Source organism: Papio anubis, chromosome 2 (assembly GCF_008728515.1).
Source record: "Papio anubis isolate 15944 chromosome 2, Panubis1.0, whole genome shotgun sequence".
Taxonomy (NCBI): domain Eukaryota; kingdom Metazoa; phylum Chordata; class Mammalia; order Primates; family Cercopithecidae; genus Papio; species Papio anubis.
This window is the reverse complement of record NC_044977.1, coordinates 135,206,539-135,220,073: the sequence shown is the minus strand read 5'-3', so window position 1 is coordinate 135,220,073 and position 13,535 is coordinate 135,206,539.

Below are 13,535 nucleotides of genomic sequence, written 5' to 3'. Positions count from 1 at the left end.
TACTGGCATTTTTCTTCTTGTGTAAGGTCACTCTGCCCTTGCAGGCCAGTGCTGGGGAAGTGACACATTTCTTTCTCCATCCCACACTTCTGCTTATTTTCATGCCATAAAAAGCAGATCTTCAACATTTCAAATGCTTAGTGCATGTGGCAAATATTTTTATCCTCATATAAGACTTTAAGTTATGTTATGTAAAAAGTAGCATGCCAGACCACTAGTTTACTAGGCCATTTTCATACAGAAAACAAAATTCTGTCTTTGCAGAAATAATAAGCTGACTCTTCAAGTTGCCTGGTATTAGCCTGCCTGCTGCTTTTAGGTGGTGCTTTTCAGTTCTCAAACCAGTGACAACTCTGCATAAAGAAGAACCTCATGGTTGTTAACAGCTTACTATAGATAGTCCCTGTGCTAAACATCAATCCTGTGAGGTATGCACTATTATTATCTCCATTGAACATATGAGAAAACTGAGTTCAGTAGCCTGCCCAGGATCACTTGGCTGATAAATAGCAGGGATGAGATCAGAACCTAGGTTTATCTGAATCTAAAACTGAAGGTTTTGATGGTTCCCAAGCTAGGACAGTGTAGGTTGGAAATTAAGTGAGTGTGTGCCAAAGCCAGCCCCCGTGGATTTGCATCACAACTCTTCGATTTACTAGTCATGCGACCCTAGACAGTCTTTTCTGGGGACCATCATAGTACCTATATCATTGGATATTGTAAGAATTAATAAGTTAACATATATACAACACTTAGAACTGTGCCTAGGTTATGCTATGAAAGTGTTAGCTATCACTTAAAAAATAGCTTTATTGAGATATAATTCACATACCATTCAATTCAAACATTTACGGTCTACAATTCAATGGTTTTTAGTATATTGAAAGAATTGTACAATCAGGCTGGGCGTGGTGGCTCACATCTGTGATCCCGGCACTTTGCGAGGCCGAGGAGGGCAGATCACAAGGTCAAGAGATCGAGCTCATCCTGGCCAACATGGTGAAACCGTCTCTACTAAAACACACACAGAAAAAATTAGCTGGGCATGGTGGTACATGCTTGTAATCCCAGCTACTCAGGAGGCTGAAGCAGGAGAATCGCTTGAACCCGGGAGGCAGAGGTTGCAGTGAGCCAAGATCGTGCCACTGCACTCCAGCCTGGCGACAGAGCGAGACTCTGTCTCAAAAAAAAAAAAAAAAGAAAAGAAAAGAAAAAAGAAAGAATTATACAATCATCACCACAATCAACTTTAGAACATTTTATCAACCCAAAAAGAAACCCAGTACCTATTAATAATCACTCCCTCTCCCATCCCACCTCCAGCCATAGGCAACCACTAATCTACTTTGTGTCTCTATAGATTTATAGATCTATAAGAATCTATGGAATATAGATTGCTTATTCTGGACATTTCATATAAATGAAATCACGTATGTGTCCTTTTATTTCTGGCTTTTTTCACTAGCAAAGCATTTCAAAGTTAATTCATATTGTAGCACATATCAATACTTCATTTCTTTTTATTGCTCAATTATATTGCATTGTGTAGATATACCTCATTTTATTTATCAAATCATGGACATTTGATTTGTTTCCACTTTTGGCCATTGTGAATAATAACGCTATGAACACTTGTATACAAATTTTTATGTGGACCTGTGTTTTTATTTTTCTTGGGTATATATCTGGGAGTGGAACTACAGCTATTGCTTGTCACTGCCTCTGTCTCTGTATATGTGGATATGCAGATGTAATTCTCTCATATAAACACAAGCCTTGGGGTTTTTACTCTAAATGACCTAATGTGGTAACTATCTTTCCTGTTTCATATCACAAATGAAGAAACTGAGACTCTGGGAGATGTGCCTTACTGTTTCTTGGTCTGCAGCTTTGCCCAGGCTATCTCCCCTTTTAAGCATGCCCCCCTGACTCTTCCCTTTGTCAATCCTTTGGGTTTGAGCTAAGGCCTTACTTCTGGCCAGGAAGCCTTGATTAGACCCCCCGTCTGGGGCAGGTAACCTACTCTGTGCCTCCACGATGTCCTAAGGGTTGCTTTACCATCAGCTTTGTCACATTTTGCTGTACTATCACAACCAACCAGGTGGTAAGATGCTAGGGAAGGGGCACTGTTGTCCTCAACTCTGTCTTCCATGCTAAGCACTAGGGCTGGCATGCAGTGGTTGTTCAATAGATGTTGGTAGAAGTTAAGAAAGGAGGAAGGAATCTGGCCTAGATACATGCTAAAAAGTGACACCTCTGGTCTATCAGACTGATAAAATCTTTTCTGTCACATCATATGGCCCTAGTTTGAATTGATAAAAGAGAAAAACCAAGGAGTGATTATTCAGATTGGAAAAAGAGTCTTTCCTTCTTTTTTTTTATTTTTTAAATTAATTAATTAATTTATTTATTATATTTTAAGTTCTAGGGTACATGTGCACAACGTGCAGATTTGTTACATATGTACACATGTGCTGTGTTGGTGTGCTGCACCCATTAACTTGTCATTTACATTAGGTTTTTCTCCTAATGCTATCCCTTCCCCTTCCCCCCACTCCATGGCATGCTCCAGTGTGTGATGTTCCCTGCCCTTTGTCCAAGTGTTCTCATTGTTCAATTCCCACCTATAAGTGAGAACATGCAGTGTTTGGTTTTCTGTCCTTGCAATAGTTTGCTCAGAGTGATGGTTTCCAGCTTCATTCATGTCCCTACAAAGGACATGAACTCATCTTTTTTTATGGTTGCATAGTATTCCATGGTGTTTATGTGCTACATTTTCTTAATCCGGTCTATCACTGATGGACATTTGTGTTGGTTCCAAGTCTTTGCTATTGTGAATCGTGCTGCAATAAACATCCGTGTGCATGTGTCTTTATAGTAGCATGATTTATAATCCTTTGGGTATGTACCCAGTAATGGGATCACTGGGTCAAATGGTATTTCTAGTTCTAGATCCTTGAGGAATCACCACACTGTCCTCCACAATGGTTGAACTAGTTTACAGTCTCACCAACAGTGTAAAATTGTTCCTATTTCTCCACCTCCTCTCCAGCACCTGTTGTTTCCTGACTTTTTAATGATTGCCATTCTAACTGGTGTGAGATGGTATCTCATTGTGGTTTTGATTTGCATTTCTCTGATGACCAGTGATGATGAGCATTTTTTCATGTGTCTGTTGGCTGCACGAATGTCTTCTTTTGAAAAGTGTCTGTTCATATCCTTTGCCCACTTTTTGATGGGGTTGTTTGATTTTTTCTTGTAAATTTGTTTGAGTTCTTTGTAGATTCTGGATATTAGCCCTTTGTCAGACGGGTAGATTGCAAACATTACTCCCATTCTGATGGTAGTTTCTTTTGCTGTGCAGAAGCTCTTTAGTTTCATTAGATCCCATTAGTCAATTTTGGCTTTTGTTGCCATTGCTTTTGGTGTTTTAGTCACGAAGTCCTTGCCCATGCCTATGTCCTGAATGGTATTGTCTAAGTTTTCTTCTAGGGTTTCTATGGTTTTAGGTCTAATATTTAAGTCTTTAATCCAATTTGAATTAATTTTTGTATAAGGAGTAAGGAAGGGATCCAGTTTCAGCTTTCTACATATGGCTAGCCAGTTTTCCCAGCACCATCTATTAAATAGGGAATCCTTTCCCCATTTCTGGTTTTTGTCATGTTTGTCAAAGATCAGATGGTTGTAGATGTGCAATGTTATTTCTGAGGCCTCTGTTCTGTTCCATTAGTCTATATGTCTGTTTTGGTATCAGTACCATTCTGTTTTGGTTACTGTCGTCTTGTAGTATAGTTTGAAGTCAGGTAGCGTGATGCCTCCAGCTTTGTTCCTTTTGCTTAGGATTGACTTGGCAATGCAGGCTCTTTTTTGGTTCCATATGAACGTTAAAGTAGTTTTTTCCAATTCTGTGAAGAAAGTCATTGGTAGCTTGATGGGGATGGCATTGAATCTATAAATCACCTTGGGCAGTATGGCCATTTTCACGATAATTGATCCTTCCTATCCATGAGCGTGGAATGTTCTTCCATTTGTTTGTGTCCTCTTTTATTTCATTGAGCAGTGGTTTGTAGTTCTCCTTGAAGAGGTTCTTCACATCCCTTGTAAGTTGGATTCCTAAGTATTTTATTCTCTTTGTAGCAATTGCTAATGGGAGTTCACTCATTATTTGGCTCTCTGTCTGTTATTAATGTATAGGAATGCTTGTGATTTTTGCACATTGATTTTGTACCCTGAGACTTTGCTGAAGTCGCTTATCAGCTTAAGGAGATCTTGGGCTGAGACGATGGGGTTTTCTAAATATACAATCATGTCATCTGCAAACAGGGACAATTTGACTTCCCCATTTCCTAACTGAATACCCTTTATTTCTTTCTCTTGTCTGATTGCCCTGACCAGAATTTCCAACACTATGTTGAATAGGAGTGGTGAGAGAGGGCATCCCTGTCTTGTGCCAGTTTTCAAAGGGAATGCTTCCAGTTTTTGCCCATTCAGTATGATACTGGCTATGGGTTTGTCATAAATAGCTCTTATTATTTTGAGATATGATCCATCAATACCTAGTTTATTGAGAGTTTTTAGCATGAAGCGCTGTTGAATTTTGTCGAAGGCCTTTTCTGCATCTGTTGAGCTAATTATGTGATTTTTGTCTTTGGTTCTGTTTATGTGATGGATTACATTTATTGATTTGTGTAGGTTGAACCAGCCTTGCATCCCAGGGATGAAGCCAACTTGATCTTGGTGGATAAGTTTTTTGATGTGCTCCTGGATTCGGTTTACCAGTATTTTATTGAGAGTCGTTGCTTTATTAAACTACTTAGAACAATCTTCTTGTAAATAGTGAGCCCCTGGGAAAGTGTTGCTTGAACGACAGTGTGTGTATCACAGTGATACCCAGGATGCTTTTATTGGTATATGGAGGACAATTTTAACTTCACAGTCTATTATTTATTTCATATGAATATAGAATATAGCTATATTATATGAATATAGCTAGGATATAAGACCCACAATATCATTTTTAGGAGCAGGCTAAGGTCTTTTTTTTTTTTTTTTAATTAAGACTATCCTTTTTTCTTTTCTTTTTTCTTTTTTTTTTTTTTTTTTTTTTTTGATGGAGTCTTGCTCTGTCACCCAGGTTGGAGTGCAGTGGCGCCATCTCGGCTAACTGCAACCCCCGCCTCCCAGGTTCAAGAGATTCTCCCTGCCTCAGCCTCCCGAGTAGCTGGGATTACAGGCGTCCGCCACCGTGCCCAGCTAATTTTGTATTTTTGGTAGAGACAGAGTTTCACCATGTTGCCCAGATTGGTCTCAAACTCCTGACCTCAGGTGATCCACCTGCCTCGACCTCCCAAACTGCTGAGACTATTCAAAATATCTATTAAATAAGTAATGGTGCAGATGAAACACAGATATAGGAAATCTTGTATAGGTAGTATAAAATAATTCAAGTTTTAGAACACCATTTAACATTTAAAATGTGAAAAGTTCTAAGTACAAAGTACATTTTATAAAGCAGTGCATGTCCGGGTTGACTGAACACACAAATCACCTCAAATCTTGCTACAATGGAGATTTTGAGTCAGCAGACCTGTAAAGGGCTCTGAGGCACTGTATTTCTAACAAGTCCTCAGGGAATACCGATACTGCTGATCCTGGACCACACCTGGTTATAAAGCACAAATGAAAGTATAAAGTAATAACAATAATGCTACCTGCTACCTTTTGAGTTCTTCTATGCACTAGGTTCTCTCTCTCTCTCTCTCTCTCTCTATATATATATATATATATACACACACACACACACACACACATATACACACACGTATATATATACGTGTGTGTGTGCGTGTGTTTTATAGATGTCAAACTTAGCAGTATTCGCAAAAATCCTGCAAGGTAGTTATTAATATCTCCAGTTTACAAATGAAAATTTAAAAATCAGAATAATACTACCTACTACCTTTTAAGTTCTCCCATGTACTAGGTACAGTTCTAGGTGTTTTATAGATGTCAAACTTAGCAATGTTCACAAAAATCCTGCAAGGTAGTTATTAATATCTCCAGTTTACAAATAAAAATTTAAAAATCAGAAATGGCTTGACTTTTAGACAGAACTTTTTTTCCCCCAACAAATCAGGACACACAAGCAGCAAGAAAATGATAATATCCTTGTTTCTATTATTGTCATTATTACTGTAAAATAAATCAAGCTAGAGGGGCCTGAACTACTGCCTTGATTTTGGCCAGTGCAAGTTCTCAGCATTTGTTCCATTCACATGTCCTGTCTGTGACCTCAGTGTGAGATAGAAAGTAATCTGGTCTAAGGATCAAAGCCTGAAGTTTTCTCATTTCCCCAGATTCAAAACAAAATAGCTCTGGGCAAGGGATGCATTTCTATCCCATGGTTATAATGAAGGAAAAAAAAAACCTACTAAAGTCCAATTTGGATAAAAAAGCATTCTTAAAACAAGTAAAAATAAACATATACACACATACACACAAACATACATACGTTAATGCGCAGAACAGTTTCAGCTGCCTGCAGGGAGTTTTGTTGTTTTCTCCAGTTAATACTACTAATTCATTTTCACATGGGTACTCTGTGAGTTAAACACTTTACATTTATATGGTTATTTTTTTTGTAAAGATTCCAACATGCCTAATTAAGAATAAACCCAAGGGAATAAAAAAATAAAACCAATGATTTCCTTTCAGAGGGTTCCAGGGCCCTTTGTGGTGTGGTAGGGGGAAGGGAAGGGAGTCTTCTATTGCTAGTCACAGGCCACTAAGGTGCCTTCCATAAAAGCCTTCATGAGGGAATGTTATGCCCTACCTGGCTAAATAGTAGATTTCAAAAACCTAAGGGCTTGGGCTCAACCTGGCCTGTTTTGTATTTTTTTTTTTTTTTTCTAAGTTGGGAAATGTCCTTATAAATCTGGGCATCTGGGTTTTCTGGAAAAATTGGAAGACCTGGAAACAGTGGGTCCAGATTCCTGTAATAGCTTCAGTTAGTTGCAGCAAGGAGCAGCTGTCCCTCTTCACTTTCCCAGCAGGCTTCACTCATTTCCATTACCTGCCTGGCCCTGGAGGCTACTGAGTTTGGAATCCCTAGTTTATAAGTAGAGTTTTTGAACAACCAACCTTTGCTCTCCTCATCATTATCCTAAAAAAAAAATCTGTCCAAGCAACTATGTGTTGGAACAATGAAAAGCAGTGTCCTTTTAACAAAGTGAAAGCAGTTGGTTCATACAAAAATTATTTGTTGACTTCGTGAAAGCCAATGTGTCCAGATTTTAAATAATCTGTGTTGTTCAGATATGCAAGTGATAAATCCCCTGTGTTTCCCTCTGTGTCATGCAACTAGTCGTCAGTTGGTATACTCTTGGCCCAGTTCCTGTGAGGATCATGTTAAGTGATGGGAGTCTAGAGGTGGCTCAGCGATTATCCTGTCCAGTTTGCTGGTAAATGGGAGTTGAACTCCCCAGGTCCAAAAAGGTCAACAGAATGAATGGATGGTATATAGGTATATGGTGGGGAGAGATGATATCTAGAAAACTGAGATACTTTTTTTAAAAGCAGATACTTTCTCATGCTTGATTTAGAGGTGGAGAACATTACAGTCCTCTAATCTGTTATTCATTCAATAAATATTTATTAAGCACCAACCGTATGCTATGCACTGTGCTAAACAGGGAACACAATAATGAATGAGACTGAATCCCCTGCCCTGGAGAAGTCCAGTCTGGAGGTAGTTATCCAAATATATGTACCTTGATAGCTACGTGAAAAGTGACCGATGCCACCTGATAGGTGGAGCAAAGACCTGTCCATTATGTCATATTCCTAATCCCAAAGAGATTCCACAATATTCCCATCAGTTTCATTCCTCCTTCTACAAACAGACAGATACATTTTGCTTTGAAAAAGCAGTAGCACAGGTGGGTAGGGCAGACCAAACTGGGGCTGTGCTGAACTGCAAAGGAACTGTCACTACTCAGGTACAGCCAACCTTTAGTAGGCAGGCACGCTGCAAGGTTGCCAGAATGTCGGGGTTTGTGAGGAAAGCCAGAAATTGGATTTTTTAATATGACATCTTCTTTTTTGATAGTGTTTTAAAACATTTTAAAACCCAGTGTAGATTAACAAAAAATGGGGTTTCAGGCAGGTTTAATTAGGGAGTCCTAAGACTGTGATCTGATTTCAGGAGTCCCCATGTCCAACCTTTTCATTGTATTTAACATTGCATCTTACCAAGAACTGGAAGCCTGGAATTTGCTTTTTCCAGGAAGTCCCATTGGGTCTCTCATGTTTTTGAAAATCCAACACATTGAAATACTCAGACTTTCTGTGTATCTCTTTCATTTCTCTCTCTCCTCCCTCCTTCCACTGCCTCTCTTTCTCTCTCTCTCTCTCTTTCTCTCACTCTGTTACCTAAAAATAATTATCTTCATTAAAAGAGTGGTAATTTGAACACATTTATCAACAAGTTATTCTTTAAGAGTAACCTTTGAAATATATAAATAATTAAAGGCATCATTTGGTTCTTCTGGCATTAATCTTTAACTTTTCATATTCATGTCACTCTGGCTTGGAATGAAAATCCTTCGCCAGGCACTTGTCCTTTACTTTTGAACTGGTCTTGAGCTAAAATGCCCCTGAGTGGCTTTACCATTCAGTGCTTACAAAGACTTTATTCTCTATTATTCACAGGTGTTCCATTCACCGTGCCTAGACTGTGTAAGGTAATTACATGAATGGTTTTGTTTGTATTTTCTATCTCCCAATTCTCAGAGCTGCTTCCTTTTTATCCAACTGTAGCTAAAGAGAAATAAGACAGAATTGAGAGGGTAAAGCCTCCCTGGCTTTTCTTTTTATTCAGAGAAAATATTTTCATTCTTTAACTATTCACTGCAATTTCTTACCTCATTAGGACCTAATTTATGGACAATAAGTAGAATTAATTTTACTTAGTAGCCCTAGATTTCTGACTTTCCTTAACAACATTCCAGGGAGTCTTAAGCTTTAATAATTCTTCACCTTCCTTGCTTTTCTAGAACCATATTCTAAAAAGCCAAAGCAAAACAGACAAACTAGTGTCCCTAATACAATATATTCATTTAAAACATTCTAACATCTTGAGATACCGTGATATTTGGTCTTATTTTTCTAATCTCCTTATATTTGCCATCAAAAGTATATGTGTTGAGCATGGTACTAGTATAGAAAGCACAGAGACCAATGGAACAGAATAGAGAACCCAGAAATAAGCCCAAATACTTACAGCTGACTGATCTTTGACAAAGCAAACAAAAACATAAACTGGGGAGAGGACAACATTTTCAACAAATGGTGCTGGGATAATTGGCTAGCCACATGTAGGAGAATGAAACTGGATCCTCATCTCTCACCTCATACAAAAATCAACTCAATGGATTAAGGACTTAAATAGAAGACCTGAAGCTATAAAAATTCTAGAAGATAACATTGGAAAAACCCTTCTAGACATTGACTTAGCAAGGATTTCATGACCAAGAACCCAAAAGCAAATGTAATAAAAACAAAGATAAATAGTTAGGACTTAATTAAAAGAAATAGCTTTTGCACAGCAAAAGGAACACTCAGCAGAGTAAACAGACAACCCACAGAGTGGGAGAAAATCTTCACAATCTATACATCTGACAAACGACTAATATCCAGAATCTACAAAGAACTCAAACAAATCAGTAAGAAAAAAAAAAAAAAATCCCATCCAAAAGTGGGCTAAGGACATGAATAGACAATTCTCAAAAGAAGATATACAAATGGCCAACAAACATGAAAAAATGCTCAACATCACTAGTGATCAGGGAAGTACAAGTCAAAACCACAATGCGATTCCACCTCACTCCTGCAAGAATGGTCATAATCAAAAAATAATAAAACAGTAGATGTTGGCATGGATGTGGTGATCAGGGAACACTTCTACACTGATGGTGGGAATGTAAACTAGTACAGCCAATATGGAAAGCAATGTAGAGATTCCTTAAAGAACTAAAAGTAGAACTACCATTTGACCCAGCAATCCCACTACTGGGTATCCACCCAGAAGAAAAGAAGTCATTATACAAAAAAGACACTTGCACACACATGTTTATAGCAGCACAATTCACAATTGCAAAATCATGGAAGCAACCCAATGCCCATCAATCAACAAGTGGATAAAGAAACTGTGACATATATATGTACGATGGAATACTACTCAGGCATAAAAAGGAATGAATTAACAGCATTTGCAGTGACTTGGATGAGACTGGAGACTATTATTCTAAGTGAAGTAACTCAGGAATGGAAAACCAAACATCATAGGTTCTCACTGATATGTGGGAGCTAAGTTATGAGGACGCAAAGGCATAAGAATGATACAATGGACTTTGGGGACTTGGGAAGAGTAGGGGGTGAAGGATAAAAGACGACAAATAGGGTGCAGTGTATATTGCTCGAGTGATGGGTGCACCAAAATCTCACAGATCCACTAAATAACTTATTTATGTAATCTAGTACCACCTGTACCCCAATAACTTATGAAATAATAATTTTTTTAAAAAAAGGGAAAAAAAGTGTATGCGTTGAGTATTGCCAGCACTGACTCTCCTCTAGAAATACCTTGTCCGTCAGGAATTTAAAAGTGATGGTTTTACCATTATGACTTCAAGCTGAGGCCTTAGTAGTTAGCAGTGCCTAAATGTGATCTAATTTTCTGATAATGAGGAAAGTGACAATTTACAGAGCCCAAGACAATAATAGCAGCTGGCATTTTTTAAGTTGCTTGCTACATGCCAGCATTTTTCAAATCACTCTGCCTCTCAGCTGATTTAACTACTGTTATCATCCCATTCGTATAGGTGGCACAGCTGAGGCATGAGCAGGCACTATAACTTGCCCAAGGTCACAGAGGTGGTGGCAGAGCACGTATTTGAAACCAGGCCTCTGGCCCCAAGCATTTTTCAAATCACTCTGCCTCTCAGCTGATTTAACTACTGTTATCATCCCATTCGTATAGGTGGCACAGCTGAGGCATGAGCAGGCACTATAACTTGCCCAAGGTCACAGAGGTGGTGGCAGAGCACGTATTTGAAACCAGGCCTCTGGCCCCAGTCTGTAGCCTTAACCATTTGACTGCCCTACCTCCTGGAATTGAGATAAAGCAAAGCAGAGATATGGTTAAAGCTGATGTGTTTTTCCCTTACAAGTTTGCCTTGAGAACATTTAGCTCCTTCTTTTGTCCCAAATTCTTCATTTGTAAATTCCAACAGTCTATTTACCAGAATGTTGTGGCAGCTCATTATTTAAATGTGTTCATAGTTCCTTGCAAGAAAGGCTACATAAATATTACAGAACTGTTTTAAAAATATATGAAATGCGTTCACCTGAATATATGATGGTTGTATTTCTCACTATAAATAAATAAATGAGTGTTGATTTTCTGAGTCCTAAGGACGTGGTTGCACCAGATCCCTCTTCATGAGCTCACAGTCCAGGCTGCTGAGGCTATGGGGCTGAAGGTCAGACCCTGTCCCAGGTGACAGTCCCCTGAGGCCTCAGGAAAGTGCCTCCAGGGCAGTGGCTAGGCCTCCTCACGCCTTTGCATTCAAACCTTCCACAATGCTGAGTGCCAAGGGAAAAATATGAAGAAGCAGTGAAAAAATGGATAAATAGTGGTTCACTCACACAGCGACATACTAACTCAGCAAGCAAGAAAGAATGAACTAAATTATTGTACAACATGGATGAATTTCACAAGCATTGATGTTGAAAGAAGCAGGCATAAAATAATACATATTATATAATTTTATTTACATCAAGTTTAAGAACAGGGAAAACCTGGAGTGGTATACAGACTAGGAAGGACACCAGAGAAATTTGTGGAGTAGAGAAAATGTTTTGTGTATTGACCTGAGTGTGGTTATATACAGATTCATACATATGTAAATATCATAAGCTTGTACCCTGTTGATTAGTATACATTATGTATATTATACCTCAATAAAAAATAAAATGAAATAAAAATTACATAGAAGACTGTCAAGCTGAAATCACCTTGGGATTTGAGGCCAGCACTGAAGGCAAGGACCAGCTCACGATAGGGTTTGAATGCCAAGCTAAGCAGTTTGGACTTCATTTAGGAAGCCCAGGGGTCTAGTGAAGAAATGACAGGATCGATTTCGAGTGTTGAAAGCTCATTCAGCATCATTCTATATAGAGGGAGCCCTGCAGCTGGAGCAAGGCAGAAAGCAGGGAGACAAGATCACCCTAAAATTCCTCTTCTGGGAAAAACCTAATTATATTTCTATCAATTTGGTGAGTGCGCACTTTCTTTAAATAGAAAATGTTCCCCCCATGAAGTTGGAGCAGGAGAAGGAGGTAGCTACATGTGTTCACCTTGCCACACTTGGCACACTGACAATTTAGAACTGTTTTTCACCATGCAGGTTCACAGAGCCTTCATGCTCCCCAGGGCAGGCCTTTCTGGCTTCTTGCCTTTCTCAGCTTCTCACACTTCCCAACCCCGAACCCCTGTCATTGTAGCAGTTTTTTTCCTTTCCTCACAGCAATTGCATGGACGAGGACAAGGTGGTTACTGCTGGCCACGCTGACCTAAATAAAATGCAGGGGTCACAGGTCATTTCCATGGGGATTGTGTACAATTTGCATACTCTCAGTCAGGCATGCTGTCAAAATCCAAGCAATTTTTCATATTAAATATTGCTCACTTAAAAATTAACATTTTGAAAAATGGAACTGGGCACAGATAATTTTTAATGTATCTATACCATAGCTGCAGGTCTCTTAATTTTTTGATATTTGTTTGGAGCTGTTTCCATTTATTTAATAAACATTTTTAATATAAAACTGCTTAAAGTATATCTGTTTATTCATTTTAAAGATATACACATAGGAGAACGCTATATCAGTAACTTGGGCTCTTTTCTGAAAGCTACTTCAGGTACGCTCTTGTATTTTTCATCAACACTAAAGTATCCACTTATAGACCACTAAATGAAGTAGGATATTTAGACTTAAAATCAACACATTTCAGCATATGTAAGTCTCTAATTTAAAAAATGACCAGGTGCAGTGACTCATGCCTGTAATCCCAGTGCTTTGGGAGGCTGAGGTGAGAGGATTGCTTGAGCTCAGGAGTGTGAGACCAGCCTGGGCAACACAGCAACACAGCGAGACTTCATCTCTACTAAATATTAAAAAAATAAATAAAATTTAAAATATAAGCATGGTGGTGCGCTCCTATAGTTCCAGTTACTCAGGAGGCTGAGGTAGGAGGATCGCTTGAGACTGGAAGATTGAGGCTGCTGTGAACTACAATTGAGCCACTGCGTTCCAGCTTGGGTGACAGAGTGAGACCCTGTCTCAAAAAAAAAAAAAAAAAAAAAGTGTGTGTGTGTGTGTGTGTGTGTGTGTGTGTGCGCGCGCGCGCGCACATGCACTGGGAAAGACAGGATAATGAGAGAACAATGTTGAACTTGATCACATCCCTAAGA